We start from the raw sequence: 17,664 nt of genomic DNA on the forward strand, positions 1-17,664 counted from the left end.
TTATTCTTATATTATTTATTAATATTAAAGTATTAATACATTATTAATTACTAATATTATTAAGTAATAATAATAATATTATGTTATCCTTAATATTTATTAAGAGCAATGTCTACGAATAAAACGAAAGATGTTACTCTTCACAAACTCATTTAAATGCATTTTGAAAATATGGGTTCAGAGAGTATAGTTACTAGGTTTTTTTTTTAAGATTTTATTTATTTGTCAAAGAGAGAGACTGAGAGAGAGCATGCACACAGGCAGGGGAGCAGCAGGCAAAGGGAGAAGCAGGCTCCTTGCTGAACAAGGAGCCCGATGTGGGACTTAATCCTAGGACCCTGGGATCATGACCTGAGCTGAAGGCAGACGCTTAACCAACTAAGCCACCCAGATGTCCCTAGATATTAGTTTTTAACTCACGGATCAGTTAACCTAACTTTAGAATTCAAATGTCATCCCTTGCACACTACCTAGAACAAATTATTACTGCACAAAATATACATCAATGTACATGTGACTTTTTTCCCTTGACTGAGTATGAAAGGAGGCCTGAGAAATGTATCTGTTCCTGACCAGAAGAGCAAGTAGTATAATTTGTTTTATACCATACAATTCTATCAGAAATTTTATCTAGAAAAAAAACCAGTTAATTCTAACAACTTAACAACATTGCTACAGGGGAAAGACGAGGAGAGATTGTGGAAGAGAAACAAAACAGACAGAGCTAGAGACAGAAACAGCCATAGAAAGAAAATGACAGAAAGAGAGAGAGCAGCAGAGAGAGGCATTTTCACCTACAACTGAATGAAGTTATCTCCTTACTTGGGTTGTTTCTAACATATTAATTCCACATTGGGGGACAGAGAAAGCATGAAGAAATTAACTTCATAAACTCTCCAGAAGTCACTCTCTCTTTTTTTTAAAGATTTATTATTTATTTGAGAGAGAGAGAGAGAGAGAGAGACTGCGAGTGCACAACTAGGGGGAGAGGCAGAAAGAGAGGGAGAGAGAGAATCCTCAAGCAGACTCTGGGTTGATCACGGAGCTCCATGCAGGATTCGATTCCAGGAGCCCGAGATCATGACCTGAGCTTAAATCAAGAGTTGGATGTAAACCAATTGAGCTTCTCAGGCGCCCCTCTCCAGAAGCCTCTTTTATCAAAACCACTATTTTATTTATTCTTAAGTCTAGTGCTATATATCACTTGAAGAACCAAGACATATAATGTTTGCCTTCCTTGTCTTCCTTGATCTGTCTCCAGGAACATGCTCAGAGAAAGAAGCTCAATGCCCAAGAGGAACGAGAAGGGGAGACCTCACACGATGTCACATCCTAGATGATTATCATCTTACAATGATGTTGGGACTTATTCTCCAGTCAATCGTATCTGGCTTCCAAATTTTAAGCACAGCTTTCTATAAGCAATGTATGATCTCTAATTTTTTTGCCTCATATATATTTCCTATGTACAGGTATCATTACTTGATTTCCCAAGCAAATCAGTTTTTCCCAAACTAAAAGTTAATCTTTGTTGAATGCGATCTTTACACAAAATAACCTAAATAGAGCATTTTTGCAACTATAACTGTTCCAATAAAGATGGAGATATGTGGAAGTAATATGCATATCATATATATATGTTACATATGCTATATATAGAGATAGATATAGATATCTATCTATATACGTATATATTTGAGGTAATGGTGAAGAGTTAACAACCTGAAGGAAGCATGACTTTCACCTGGTAGCTTTCTTAATTATCATTACCACTTTATGATGCTATTTGCAGCTAAATAAATAGTTTCTCTCTCCTAGCCATGAGTTCCTTCTGTTCATCCCTGCAGTGCAGGCAGAATCCTGTATGTGTGACACTGCAATCTGTCACATGGTATGATTGTAATCCCCACACATTCGGCATTAGCCATACCAAGTGTAAGGAAAAGAAGAACAATATCCTCCACACTTAGTTAAAATGTCATGGAAAACTGTGAAAAACACACACACAAAGTGTTCAGGGTGTCCATTTTTCAGCATGATGTATTTTTAGTTTTCTGCAGCCGGCAAGTCTTAATTCAAACCAAAGAAAAATATCAATGGACTGCATATGGTACACTTCTCAGCATCTTTAAACATATTTGAACTAGGCAACATCATCTTTACAGCATTTTCCAGGACTAAACTGTAACTGCTCACATTTATAGTGCCTCCAAATCAAGGAATGAAAAGGCAATGAAGAATCATTCCTCCTATCTTTCCAGATGCTCTTTCTTAGTCTTTTTGTGGGTCCTGACCTTGGTCCTCTTTTTTATGGTCTTTCATGTTTACACCCACTCCCCGGATGATCTCATTCAGACCCATGTCTACCATCTATATACTGATGACTCCTAAATTCATGCCATTAGTGAGCCCTTTCCCTGGAAACTTGAATTCATATATCCGGCCACGTACTTGACATCTTTACTTGGATGTGTAAGAAGTAGCTCAAACTTCGTATGTGAAATATTTCCAGCCGCCAATCCCCAAATCTACTTTCTCATCTGAGTTCATGACAACTTCATTTTTAAGTTGTTTTGCCCCAAACCTCATTACTGAAAATAATCTATGTAACAAGTCCCAAATGTCTTGTTGTCCTATTTCTAAAACTTCCATAAGGTCATAGTTAAAAAGCATATTTTTAGTAATCTAATGTTGAAAGCACTAGAATCATTTGTTGCATGTTGAAAAAGGAGCAATAAATGGAATTCACAATGATAAATAGAAATGAGCAAAGAATGAATTTTTTTTAAAAGTTTTTTTTTGAAGATTTATTTATTTATTTGAGAGAGAGAGAGGGAGGGAGAGGGAGAGAGTGGGAGGAGGGATAGAGGAAGAGGCAGAGAATCTCAAGCAGACTCCCCATTGAGCACAGAGCCTGATGCGGTGCTCAATCCCAGGACCCTAAAGTCATGACGTGAGCCGAAATCAAGAGTTGGGTGCTTAACCAACTGAGCCACAGAGGCGCCCCCAAAAACTCATTCTTTAACACAATTTTGTCTATGCAGTGAGGCTCAAAGCATGACAGGATAGAGGAATAAATAAAGGAGCATGGTATTTATAATATATCAATGACAATATTGAAAGTGTAGTCACCATTTGACAATATAGAAAATGGATATAAAAATTGAATAATTAGAACTCTACTCTCAATCCAGAAAATCAAGTTCTTTACTATCATCTTCCTAAGTCTTGTGTTTTGAAGTCTTAGCTTGGTAAATTGTCTCATATAAATGCAAAAATTTTTCAGTGAGTGAGTTAGTGAGTAAAAAAATCACTAGAAGGAATTAGAAGGAATATTCTGTTTTTCCAAAATGTGCAGTGCATTTTATTGTTTAAACAATATATCTAGCTAACGTTCACTAGTAAATTAGTTTATAAGGAATTATTACTTATCAGTGTGTGGCCATTAAACTCACACTATAGTGCACAATTGCATATAAGTAGAGAATTCTTCAAGACATTTCTCTGCCAGGTAAATGTTCATCGCAAATATGTATAAAATATGTTGATGATTGCTCCAAACTCTAAATGGTGCTTTGACGTAGAAATGTTTACCTTTTGCAGACTGGTAAAGTCAAAGGATACTGGCTTGCGATAGTGTTTTTAATGCATAACATTATATAGGGAACAAATTATATTGTCATAGCTAAATACTGACATAGGGAACAAATTATATCAGAACAGTCAAAATATTAAGAAAATATTTGTGACAAATAATGTTTCTTTAAATGTTAATAACAAACAAGATCTAGCAGTTGGTCTAATAACCGCTGTCATTTCAAAATAGTGATATGAAGAAAATTTCTAGGTATCTTCAGTACATACAAATATGACATTTTGAAAATATCTGTGATTTCTGTTGGGGACAAAGTCATTGATATGACCAATAATAATGTCATTGGTTGCCTACATGCATATTGGAAAGAAATGCTAAAATTTGAGTTATAGTTAAGGAAAGATAAAAATGTACTTTTTTTTCCATCTAAATTTTCAAACCCCCTTGAATTCTAACAGATCGCTCTAGGGAGACTGGTCCCTATAGAAGAATGCCTGATTTAACAGTTCTCTTGATTAAGGGCTTTTAATGCATCAAAATGGTGTTTCTTTGAGCCTGTCAAATCACACTTATATTTTTCTTTTCCTCTTGGAGAATTGATGTTTGGATTTAAAAATATATATCCCTTTTGTAAATATTAACTGTCATCTTTAGCTGTGATAGATATTCACTTATCCCAGGGTGGCACATCCATAAATACATTCATGCTTCTTCCCCTGTTTCTCCCCATATCCTCAGTAAAAATTTTAGCCTCCTGTGTGTTCTCCAAATTAGTTAACAGAAAGCATTTGCTTAAATGTAATTCTCATTTGTGATGCTTAATCAAAAGGAGAATGTTTTCCCCCAGCTTTTTCTAACTTGACACAAGAAATAGCTTAAAGTTTTTTCAATGAGACTCATTATGTGGTTGCTGATTAGTGCGATCTGCTTGTTTGGGGTGATTGATACTCGCTTCTGGAGTACCAGGAAAGGGAGCTTTGCCAAATTTAGAAGTCGTCCCACCCTTATGCGGTCTGTAGTTTTGAACAGAAAAAATGAGGCTCTGAGTGTTTAAATTTGTTTGCTCTTGGCAAAATACATCTCAAAAGGCTTCCTGGAGATCCCATATTCTTAAAAATTAAGCTTGATAACTCCAGTGACTTGAATTGCATTAGAACTTTCAGAATTTCTTTTGCTCTCCTTAAAGATTAATCCCTTGGCAAAATACATACGGGCTTACAGTGAACCTGGGATGTGTACATGTTATGCTGACATCTTCAGCAGCCAAACACGGGTTCTGTCATTAACCCTGGCTTTTTTTGGATCATAAAGAACTGCCCTAAGATTAGAAGGCAAGTGTATCATCTTAATTCTACCTTTGTTAGTCTTCGGGGCTTGTCACTTAATTACAAGGTTCTTGAGTTTCTATGATTGTGAAATTCACCTTATAAGATCTGATACTAACCTAATTTTCCTTAGCTTTTTGGAAAACAAGAAAAGAAAGGATTTTCAGCATGTACATTGGGGAAAGATGGAATATCCATAACAAATATCTATGACAAATAATTTTAAATCACTCATAACTCGAGCACCAATACTATAAAAATATGAGTTGGTGCTTTGGAGTATAAATTAAATAAATCACAGATCTGATCCACCTAGGATGTGTCCATTTAAAATGTTTAATGCTTATAGTCATTTTCATTCATTCAACAGATATTTACAAATATTTACTAAGCACCTACAATGTCATAGGCAACATGCCAGGTAGGCCAATCACAAAATGGATAAATTGTAGGCCCTTTCCTCAGTGAGCTCACAGTGCAGGGAGGAAGTAAGGCTTAAATATTCTTTAAGAACATTGGCTCTTTCTATTGTAAGGTAGATCCTTCCATCTCTAGATATCGTATCTTTGCATCTCCTTTCCTTCCCTTGGAACCAGATTGGAACTACAGAAGAAAATTAAAAACAACTTTAGCGTTCTACATTGTTTATGTCACAGGCTAATATTAAAGAATTAGAGCTAAGAAACATATGTCTTATTTTTATAGAATCTTAGTATTGGAATGAGTCACAGACCAAGAGAAAATTATTCTACCTATTAGAATCCTTTCATATGAAAAAGTACTTTCTCAGTTTCTTAGCATTTTTTCACTTTAGTCACCAGTAACTTCTACATTCTGAGGAAGGAGACCATTAAAAAGGAAAAAGAATTGAAAATTTAAAAAAATTCAGTTCTTATAAGGCTTTTGACAATGAGGGCAAAAACCTTGAGATGAATATTGTATTGTCAAGAGTGAGTATTACTGCTGCATTATCTAGTCATGCTTTGCTTTGAGTTATTTCTTACCAGGAGAGTTAATTAACAATTGCAGTATTTAATTCAGCCTTAAAAAGAATCATTAGCCCATTCATCCAAGAAAGACCAACAAGCTGTTCCTTACTGTTTATGCATTCTTGTTTACACCACACAGGGCTGCTCCAGCCTCTCCCACAGGCTAACTCTCAGTGAAAGAAATGGGTGAAAATGATTACGGAAATGTTTGGAATGGATCCCAGACACATAGATCTCCCCCCCGTCACCCCCCTCAAAAGAGAAAAAAATGATTGAAGAGGAAAGAGAGAATTAGAAGACTAGGCCGTGAGAGACAAATGATGGAAATGAAATTGGATCAATGGAAGGCACCATAATGGAAATAAAGGACCAAAAAAGAAAAACAACTACCATCAAAGTGAGTTTTCAAACAGTCTGGAGTTAAGCAGTAAAAGGGATGATGGAGTTTGAAAAAAATTATTTGGGGAGTCTATCAACTCTTGTAGACTTTAAGAAACCTGTAGGACAGGAAAAAAATAAGACAAGCAAAATTCAAGAGAAATGAGTTTGACTCCCCTTTTTATGTAAAAGAATTTGAGAAAACAATTTTAAACTAGATAATTAGCAGTCATCATGCTTTTAGAATAAAAGACAATTGGGAGGGTGAGAAAGTGGTGGGGAAAAAGAGACCCATGTCTCAGCAGTTTTGGGGAATTGAATTGGTTTGAGGGACAAGGGTTCAAATGAAGTTCATTTCCAACTTTATTATGAAAACAAGAGGAAGTTAGTTTTCTTGGTATTGAAGAGGTCATGGAAGTACTGTGTGCTTTAAAATAAAATTGGATTCAGTTAATATTGGACCACTCTTCTAAGAGTGATTATTCAGCTTCTTGTGTCAGGTCTTAATTAGTAGATTGAAGGAGTGCAAACTCCATTTTTCAAATCATCAGCTATAAAAATTTATACGTGACATGTTTTTCATTGGCATGACCTACATTGGACAGTTGTATTCCACTGTTTTTCTAATCCTTAGTTACTTCTATTCCTTTCCATTATGTTTAGAATTAAAAAAAAATCTGCTGCACACGCGCACGTGCACACACACACACACACGCACATTTCTGTCAAAGAGATTCTCAAGCCCACAGAGAAAGAGAACATGACAGAGAGCATATTAAATTCATCTTACATTCTTTAGAAAGTTTCCACGAGTTCCTCCGTGCCATCTCATTGCTTTACCATTAGACTTTCTGGTTTCTGGCCCTGCGAAGGGGCCCTTATTTTGAGAACTTATCAGTCTTCTATAATGTTTTGTTCTTGTGTTATGTATTTTGTAAAGAACATTAAATGGATTTAGTACGTTGGCGTTTGTTAGCTAAGAGGGGGAATTTTAATTTACCTCTTTTAGAAATAAATGCACCTGGGTGGGGTTTTCTATATGACTCAGAAACAGTTGATGGTGTTATAGTCTGGGATTTCATAATGGTGAGAAACAAATGCTGCAGGAGCCAACTTTATCAGAGCATCGTCTTCCAAGGATCTGCCCTTACCAGCAACTTGTCTTGCCTTCTGCAATGGTCCCTTCCATAAAGGAATGACACATGAATTAAATCAGGTTGGTGCCCTGTCAATCTCAGGGGCTTGGGAGGTGATTAGAACATTTGCTGCTTCGGGTGAGGTTGACAAGAATGTTTTGTGCTTACTTTTGATCATATCACATATTTTAAGTTTTTTTATGGATTTGAAAACTAAGACCAAAGTCTTATTTAAGGGGGCGGGTTTCTGGTGAGAGCATAATTTCTAAGCCAATTCACTCATTATCTGAATATAAGAAAGTTAGAAGTTTGTCATATTTGACTTGAACATTTTTACATAATCCCTGGAGTAAGTCTTTTCACTTAGTTAGGCTCAACCTTAAAGTTCAAACAAGCATCAGCTGACGTAAATTTTAAACCTAATTTTACTTAGAGAGTGTTCTTGTGTGCAGAGGTGAAGAAACATGGGAAGTTTACCCGTTAGCTGCCTGCTCAGTCTTCATGGGGGGAGGCTTTCATCTGACAAGAGTAGTTGTCTGTTTCCTTTCAAAATCAATTTCCCTCAGTATCTCTCCCACCCTCTTATTTATAATTACATCTGATTCATTAAGACATGGAAATCAATAGAGGATGTGCTGTTTTTCTCAGGGGATAGGCAGCCCCGTGAGATGTAGAAACAGTGCTCACTGTTCTGTTTGCTTCTTCCCATGCCTTGTGGTAAGGCTCTGCGAGTTAACACCTTTTTGTCATACTCAGTTTCTCCACTTGTAATTCGACCTCCATTCCTATAAATCGTGACTCCTGGGGTGAAAAAAATCTGTAGAGTTGTGATCTATGAAGAAAACTATCATATATGGTTTATGCAGGGGATAGAAGGCAAACAGATATTTTTGAGCATGCCTAAATATTTTGTTAATATCAAACATAATTTTAGAGTGGAATATGAATATCCAGGACCCCTCTTGCAATCCAAGAACTGTTGGACCACAGTTTGCACAGCAATTCACACAAATATTGGGTAGATTATTTGCTGATTGTTGGGGTAGATGGATGAATGGCTTATGTCAAAGTCACTACCACCTCTGCCCCTTCCCACTTTCTTGAACAGGAGGAGGTTTGAGCTGGCCTGAGAGGACTTTACCCTCCAACCAACCCCGAGATAAATGATTGAGAGAGAGACAGAGACAGAAGGAGAGAGAAAGATCCCCTTCCCCTCAATTCTGGGCAACCAAGAGTCAGGTGTCACAAAATGCACTTTTTCATTCATTATATTCTGAGCACTTGCAGCTGTGAGGACAGATCTCAGCAATTTTCAACTCTTAGAAATACACATCCTGGGGGAGGGCAGGCCTAAGGTAACATTATTTTTATTCCCACCTTAGCTGTCCTGTGACCCAGGCTGAACATCATCCAAGAAATGCTAGTTCATCACATTTATAACACAGCTGTGCTTAAAATGGGGCCAAAGCTTCACACTCCCCAGTCCTGGCCTCTCTCTGTGGAGGTCTCTTCTCATGTTCTCACATCCTCACCTCCGGTACCGCCCCTACTCCCCTGAGCCATCTCCACAGCAGCAGGACCACGTCTGCCCACATAGAAAGTTCCAGTACCTTTTGTCCTGTGAAAGAGCGTTGCATACAACATGGCTTCATTGTTTTGTTAAGAGCTGTGGATATATACAGTGACATAGCTTTCCTGGATTGTATTGTACGTGAGGGTGAACTTTCTCACAGACACATTATCCAGGAAAGACTCTTTTTTATAGACAAGAGAGTGAGAGAATATTTGGACTATGCTTCAAAATGTATAGCAAAACCCTGGCTTCAAGTCAAGGACAGTGGACTGAAGGGTGGTGGGGGAAGTGTGGTGTTGGAAGGACGCTAAGTCTTCCTCAGCCTTTATAATACAGACCAGACTTAAATCCATACAGCCTTGTAGAAGCAATCATTGTGGTTTTGCTCTCCAGCCATTTCTGATTTAACAGGGAGTATTTTTTTTTTTTATTTTTTGCTGGGTGGGGCCTTCATCTTCTGAATCTTGGGGTCTGCTTTGCTTATCAAATAGTTGAAGACATGGAAATGTTTACATTTTGCTCAGCTTTCAAGAAAGAGTTGAAGCTACCCACAATCTGAAAAAAACCTCCCTTTTCTGACAAAATGGGCTTATTTTAGGAAGATCTGCTAATTTTCACAAAAAGATGAGTGAAAGAAAATGGTACATTGCAGATAAACATATTGAGGGCCCAGCTTCTTGAACCTTCCCCTCCCTAGATCCAAAGTTTTCACCACAGAAACCAGTCCTTTATTAAATTAAACTTTTCAATCTTATTGTCACTAGGGTCCTAACTTTACCTCTTATCTAACAAGTAACAAGTAACAAGGTAAAAAGTCATATCTCTTTGTCCTTCTCTGTTGTATCCTGATATTCAAATAGGGAAAGAATACACATAAAAAGAAAGGTAGGATGTCTCCATACAAATCAAATGTCTGTTTTGCAGAGTTTCTAAAAAAAAAAAAAAAAAAAAAAAAAGCTGATTCAAAGAACAGTATATTCTAAAGCAGAGTAGTGAATTCCAGGTTATGAAGATTGAAACACTGATGGAGCCATGATATCATATAACTTTCTATCACTGGACTCGCTCTGGCTGCTGGCCTTCTGAACCCTTCTTCATACAACCCCTGCTGCTCTCTTTCAAGGAACAGGAGAAAGGAAAGCTGGAGTGCATGAAAGTGGTAAGTCCACCACGCCAGGAGAAGGGAAGTGTCCACAGTGGAATGGGGAGTATGGAGAATTTAACTCTGATAGATCAGGGATCATGAGCTCCGAATAAAATTTTTTAGGTTGGAAATACAATTTCACCATAAGGATTTTTATAGGAATATTTAGATTTTTATAGGAATCTTTAACAGAGTACCAACAAATAAGAGTCAGAGAGGGTAGAGGAATTTCACAAAAAGAATTGGGACTCAAGACAGGCTTCAAGTCTATGTTTGCTTACTTAGCTCTTTAGTGCCCTGGGAGGTTTGCAAGCGTGGACTAATGGCTTGTTGGAACACAAAAGTTTTTCCTGCTTCAGTGTGCTCTTTTTTCCAGCCCCAACTAAAGCTCTGGAAATAAAGATCAAGATTACACTTAGTAGTCATTTTAGTTATTACGAAAAGTGTGTTCACCGAGCTGCTTCAGGTCATTCTAAAGTTACCAAAAACTTGTCAGAAATGGCTTGGTGAACAAACAAAATCCTGAGTCTTTACATAAACAATTAGGGAAAAAGGAAGATATAGTTAAGAAAAAAAGTGGTTCAAAATCCAATTCAAGTCCTTTAAAGGTCCTCAGGGTCTAGCAAGATGTTGCAGCCTACAAAATGCAAAATTCAAAATTTTATTTTGCTTCCCACAAGGCTGGGACCGTGGCTATTCTAGAAGCTGAAATAATTGTTTGGTAGAAAGTCATTTTCTTTACCACAAAATCAAATCAACTGACATTGCAGGTCTGTTTATAAGGGATGGAATCTCTCTAACACACACATAGCATACATCAAATATTTATGTAACTTCATTCATCAGGTCCTGACCAGCTATGTTGCTATTTGCTAAAGTATAGTGACAGTAAGTTGGAATGTTTTACCTAGAACTGTGAAAACTTGAAAATGTCTGCCAGGTGAACACACTTCTTTTTCCCTTCACTAGGATGGAATCTCTCTAACACACACATAGCATACATCAAATATTTATGTAACTTCATTCATCAGGTCCTGACCAGCTATGTTGCTATTTGCTAAAGTATAGTGACAGTAAGTTGGAATGTTTTACCTAGAACTGTGAAAACTTGAAAATGTCTGCCAGGTGAACACACTTCTTTTTCCCTTCACTAGGATGGAATCTCTCTAACACACACATAGCATACATCAAATATTTATGTAACTTCATTCATCAGGTCCTGACCAGCTATGTTGCTATTTGCTAAAGTATAGTGACAGTAAGTTGGAATGTTTTACCTAGAACTGTGAAAACTTGAAAATGTCTGCCAGGTGAACACACTTCTTTTTCCCTTCACTAGGATGGAATCTCTCTAACACACACATAGCATACATCAAATATTTATGTAACTTCATTCATCAGGTCCTGACCAGCTATGTTGCTATTTGCTAGTATAGTGACAGTAAGTTGGAATGTTTTACCTAGAACTGTGAAAACTTGAAAATGTCTGCCAGGTGAACACACTTCTTTTTCCCTTCACTAGGAAAAGAAAGGATGTGAGAAGGAAAGATAACAGTGATGTTGGTCACACTAAGAAACCCAAGGAAGGAGCTCAATTTCTTATCACACCTATAAATATTACAATGCTTTCATCAGTGTACCTCTGAAAGGGGCAAATGCAAAGTTGGTAACTCTGAAGATCAAAGTCAGGAGGCTTGGACATCAGTTTACATTTTATGCTAATGAATTATTGGGGTTCTACTTATTTACCACATGCACTGTCAAATTTCTTACTACCCAACAGTTGTCCTCAATAACATGTGGAGGCAGAGATGTGAAGATACATAAATAATATAAAATAGTCAACATTTGACCTTGGAATATTAAACAGATTCAGACCCACATTCAGGAGGTCTATAATGTACTCCTGTGTGCAAACATATGCATTCCCACCTGTGTTTTCATTCATCTAGCAAAGTGCATAGAACATCTGTAACATTGGTCAGATGAAGAACATGTGTAGAGCGTGGAGGAGTCTACAGGATAAGAATCTTAAAGGCTAATGATGCAGGTAAGATGAGCTATTGCCTTGAAGACTAGTAGTAGGGATTACATTAGTTTACTAGGGATGCCATAACAAAATACCATGGACTTGGTGCTTAAACAACAGAAATTGATTTTCTTACAGGTCTGGAGGCTGGAAGTTCAAGATCTAAGTGTCACAGGTTTTCTTTCTTTTGAGGTCTTTCTCCTTGGCTTATACATGGCTGCCTACTTGCTGTGTCCTTACATGATCTCCATGATCTTTATTCTGTTTAGGACCACATTTCTGGTGTCTTTGTGTGTTTAAATTTTCTCTTCTTATAAATACACCAATCAGGTTGGATTAAAGCCTACTGTATGGTCTCATTTTAACTTAATCAACTCTTTAAGACTCTATCTCCAAGTACAGTCACATTCTGAAATATTGGGGTTTAGGACTTCATCATCTGAATTTGCTGGGGGGGGGCACAATTAAGCCCATAATAGATCTATGAACAGATAAACAGAAAACTGCAATGAAATATTATTGGTATAATAATAGAAGGTTGAATGGGAAGTTGGGAAAAAGATACCCAGAGATATCAGAGAAGGGGCAAATTTTAAATCAATTCATGAAAGTTGTCCAAGCAAGGGATGATGTTAGGATGGGTGTTAGGTGGAGTTGAGGAGAAGGAGAGACATTTGGGGAAAGCATTTCAAGCACAGGAGGATACATAAGTGTGGGCATGAGATTATTTAACTTTACACAAGGTCAGTCTACGGGGAAAAGAGGATGACAGACACGACTGGAAAGAGGAACAAGTGTCAAATCATAGCAAGCCCTATACTCAGGCAATGATGTCCATGGTCATGAAAGGACATTCTGGAATTAGTCAGACCGAATCCAAACTCTTGCTCTTCTAAGTATTACCTCATTCAAGCCACTTCATATTTTGTCCTTCCATTTCTTTATGCATAACATAATGTCTCTATGGAATAATCAATCAATCAATCAATCAATCATCCTTGAGGCTGCTTGAAGATTTCTTGTGCTTAGCCCCTTGTTTGGCACATAGTAGCTATTGAAAACCCATCAACTATCATTATTCTTCTGTCACTCGAAGGTGTTGGACTTTTTCTGGAGGATATTTGGAGACAATCAATGTTTCTAAGTAGGGAGGTAGTATAATCAGATCTTAAAAACCATTCTGGTAACTGTAGGTCATGGATCAATGAGGCAGAAGGTTGGAGGAGAGTTAAAGTAGCAGCTCTGGCAATATCCAAGTAAGTGACCGAAAAGCATAACCATAGGAAGCACAAATGGGGAAAAGAAGAGAAATACTTGAGGGGCGCCTGGGTGGCAGAGCGGTTAAGCGTCTGCCGTCAGCTCAGGGCGTGATCCCGGCGTTCCGGGATCGAGCCCCACGTCAGGCTCTTCCGCTATGAGCCTGCTTCTTCCTCTCCCACTCCCCCTGCTTGTGTTCCCTCTCTCACTAGCTGTCTCTATCTCTGTCAAATAAATAAATAAAATCTTAAAAAAAAAAAAAGAAGAGAAATACTTGAAAAATACATGATCAATTTGATAGAATTGATTTGGGATTGCAAAACAAGAGACATATAGGATATTTCCAGATTTCCGGCTTAAAGAATTAGGAGATCCATCACTGAGGAAAGGATGAAACACAAGAATCAGGCTTGGAGAGGAAGCTTATGAATTCAGTTTGATAGCTATTTACCCACCATGGTCACCCGTGGCCACCATCCTTTCACACTGAGCTTTAGTCCCAGGGCATTTCACTCTAATCATTCTTTTGAAAAATCTCAACTCTTTTGCCATTCTTTCCTTTCATAATTTCACATAACAAAACACCAACCACAGTTAGAAACATCTCCTCACAGTAGAAAGAGGCAAAAAAAAAAAAAAAAAATCCACAACCATGGTGACTGGTCTCTCTTCAAAATTATGACCACTGTCTTAAGTAGGTCAGCAGTATTGTTCAGAAATCTTATTTTATTTTCCTTGTCCACTCACCTCCCCAAACTATTTCAACCATTTTGTTTTCCTCAACCAGGTGTTCTCAAATCCTTACTCTCAGCTGATAAAGCTTGTTTTTACCTAGAAATTAGCAGCAATCAGAAGACTATACCCCCATCTTCCCACCACAAAAGCCAATCTATCGTTACCTGTCACCATATACACTGCCTTCCCTCCTAACACAGTGGATCAAGTGTCTCCGCTATCTTTGAGACTAACCCCTTCACTTGTGCACAGATTCCCATCCCCCTGAAATATGCAAAAACATTGTTCCTGCATTCAATTCTGCTTCCTCCTTCATCTTTAATTTCTCCTGTTTTACTAGGTGATTTCCATCAGTGTACAGATATGATATATCTCTCATCTTAAAAAACAAACCTTGGGGGCGCCTGGGTGGCACAGTGGTTAAGCGTCTGCCTTTGGCTCAGGGCATGATCCCGGCGTTCTGGGATCAAGCCCCACATCAGGCTCCTCCTCTATGAGCCTGCTTCTTCCTCTCCCCACTCCCCCTGCTTGTGTTCCCTCTCTTGCTGGCTGTTTCTATCTCTGTCGAATAAATAAATAAAATCTTTAAAAAAAAAAAAACAACAAAACCTTGACACCATGTTTTCTTTCTAGCTTACACCCATTTCTCTCATACACTATATAGCAAAACTTCTTGGAAGGAATGTTTATGTTCTATATCCTCCTTTCATGCCATTCTCTCCGACCTTCCTGAATGCTCCTTTCCAGGCCTCTTTGTTTACTGCTCTTCCCTTCAGTCCTCAGACCTCCTCCCTTCTATTCTACACCCTCTTCCCTCTGTGACTCTATTCAATCTTCTTTCTTTAATGATTTAATCTTTTCCTTCTGAGAAAGTGCTATCTATAGCCTACTCTTTGAGTTTCAGTCTTGTGTATCCAATAGTTCTTTCAATATCTTTAATTTAAAAGATCCAAAACAAAATCCTGAATATCTTCCTACTCCACCTCCAGCTTGTCCACTGTGCCCAACATTAGTAAAGTTACCATATTTCATCCAGATGTTCAAACAATTTTTAACACATCTTTTCCTTTTCCCTTTCTCGTGCACCTTATGTCCAAATCCACCAGCACGTTCTTTCCACTCTACCTTCAGGGTGTATTTTGAATTGAACCACAAGACATGAAGCTGATGATAGAATTATTAACAGTTGGGAGGCAAAATATGTGAGGTGTTTCAGCAATGGGGAAATTGCAAGGAGGCACCTGAAATTTGAGGTAAGAAATTAAAAGGCAGTAATGATGATGTACTAGGTGTATTTTTTCTGTTCTCTTCACCCTTAAGGGTATTTTAGTGATTCGATATGGAAAGATATCACAAATTGCATTTATAACTGTGAAATTGTAATTCAATGGGGAGCCCATGAATGTATTATCTTGCTTTTTCATACAGAGCCATTTCTCTAGTTTTCATTTTATTATGTTTTAATTCAAAAGAGCATTTTTTATGAATATAATATGCAAACAGCTAAATAGTAGAAAATGCACAGCAGTGCCTTGGAATTTGAAATAAAGAGATGCTATACGAATGCTCTGGCCCCTGAGGGACAAAAAGCATTTGGGAGCCAGGATATCTGTCTGTTCTGAGCATCCAGGCACAGAATAAGAACCCACAGCACATTCTAGCAACCAGCAACATTAGAGCTCCAGGCAACCCACATACCTACTTATATACAGCTCCAATGTTTTCAGATTAGTAGGATGACCAAAGAAGAGAAGAGAGAAGATTTCCAGTTGAGAAACTATAGTGGGAAATCTTTTTCAGTACAAGCTACTGTCAACTGCTCTTACTTTCTGAAGAAGGGAAAAAACCCAGCTTTATATCAGCACCTGGTGTCTCTATAATCTCCCATGCTTTGATGAATCCATGGCACCAGTAGAAATAATCTTGTTGTTCTCTGATGACATTCTTTTTCTCTCTCTCTCTTTCTCACTCTTCCTCCCTTCCCCCCTTCTTCATTTTCTCCTTTAATGTACCTAACTAATCACTATTTTTATTTCAAAGTGTTCTTCACGGTAACCTACCACAAATTAGTGGGGCAATAACCTTACCAATGTTATTCAGAGTATGTTATCCTAAGTAATTCTAAAACTTTCTTTTCAAGAAATTCCTCAGTAAACTTGGTTGCCTGCTGATTTTTACACCTGCTTGTTAAAGGTCTCTGGGTAAGTCAAGAAAGGGAGAAATGGTGGGATTTTTTTTAATCTAATAAATTGACTTTAAAGAATTTATTTCAACCTGCCAAGCTTCTAAGAAAAATGGGGTAGCATTTTATAGTAGGCAACAAATTATATTATTTCCCTGGTGTAGCTTGTGATAATCACATTACTCCCCAGCAGCTCTCCAGGTATTTCTGTAGCTGTGATGTGTAATTCCATAGCAGCTTAGACACTGTATTGTAATTTATAGTAACATGAATTAATATCCATTTACTAGGAAGTGTTAATGAGAAAAATACATGTGGAGGCTTCATGTAGTACTGTATTCTTTTAGTTTAGAGGGGGACAAAAACCTTGCATAAAGTACCATATTCCCTGGTTATTCACAATGAAACTTTACTCAATTGTCATTTTATAGCCAAATAATCTGAGGTTAACAAAAACCAAGGACACAACAAGGATGAAATATTGGCAACTTGGCAAAATTCAATTGACCACATTATTTAAATAGCTGTGAAGGAACAAAACAGATAGATAAAATGTTTCCAGACATATTTGTTCACAGTGACATTTGCTACATTATAAGGCTGCTTTTGATGCTTCTAGCATTGCATTCAGTAGGCAAAGGTCTACACAGCTCCTCCCTAGATATGCCTACTCCACCAGCTGATATCATGCTTGCGACTTGATTTAGTCAATGGAACATGAGCAAAAGTGATATTGTGCCTTTTCTTTTCCCTCTGCCATGAGCTCAGTAATCCCAGATTGAGGCTGTTCAATCAACCTGGTCACTGGATAAATGAGAGATGAAGCAGAGGTCATCTAGATGGGCCAACCGCCAGTGGATATGTAATGAGAGCAAGCCATAAACATTTGTTTTAAAGGAAAGATAATTTGAAATCAACTATTACTACAGCATGACTTAATACAAGGTAAATAATACTATTTTGAAAAGGTGAAAATTTCCTCCATCTTAAAGAAAGAGACAATGTAGGTCTCAATTATGTTATTCTGCTTATAACACACAAGGCCATAGATCTTTACAAAACTTAGCTGCCAGGGAAACCTTCTTAATATTTCCAAGATTACAAAAATTTTCTTTTGGCAATGTACAATTTTTTAATCTTCATTTCAACCAAAATATAAAAAGAGTACAATTAATTGATAGTTGTGATGTTATCTGGGGTAGGATATTGATTGGATGTAACTAAGAATTCAAAATTAGATTTTTATGTTAACAATGGAATTCACAAAGAGATTTCATTTATTTGCATGAACAAAGAGCTGAACACTGGAACAATTTAATTC

Source organism: Ailuropoda melanoleuca, chromosome 5 (genome assembly GCF_002007445.2).
Source record: "Ailuropoda melanoleuca isolate Jingjing chromosome 5, ASM200744v2, whole genome shotgun sequence".
In the NCBI taxonomy this organism is placed as follows: domain Eukaryota; kingdom Metazoa; phylum Chordata; class Mammalia; order Carnivora; family Ursidae; genus Ailuropoda; species Ailuropoda melanoleuca.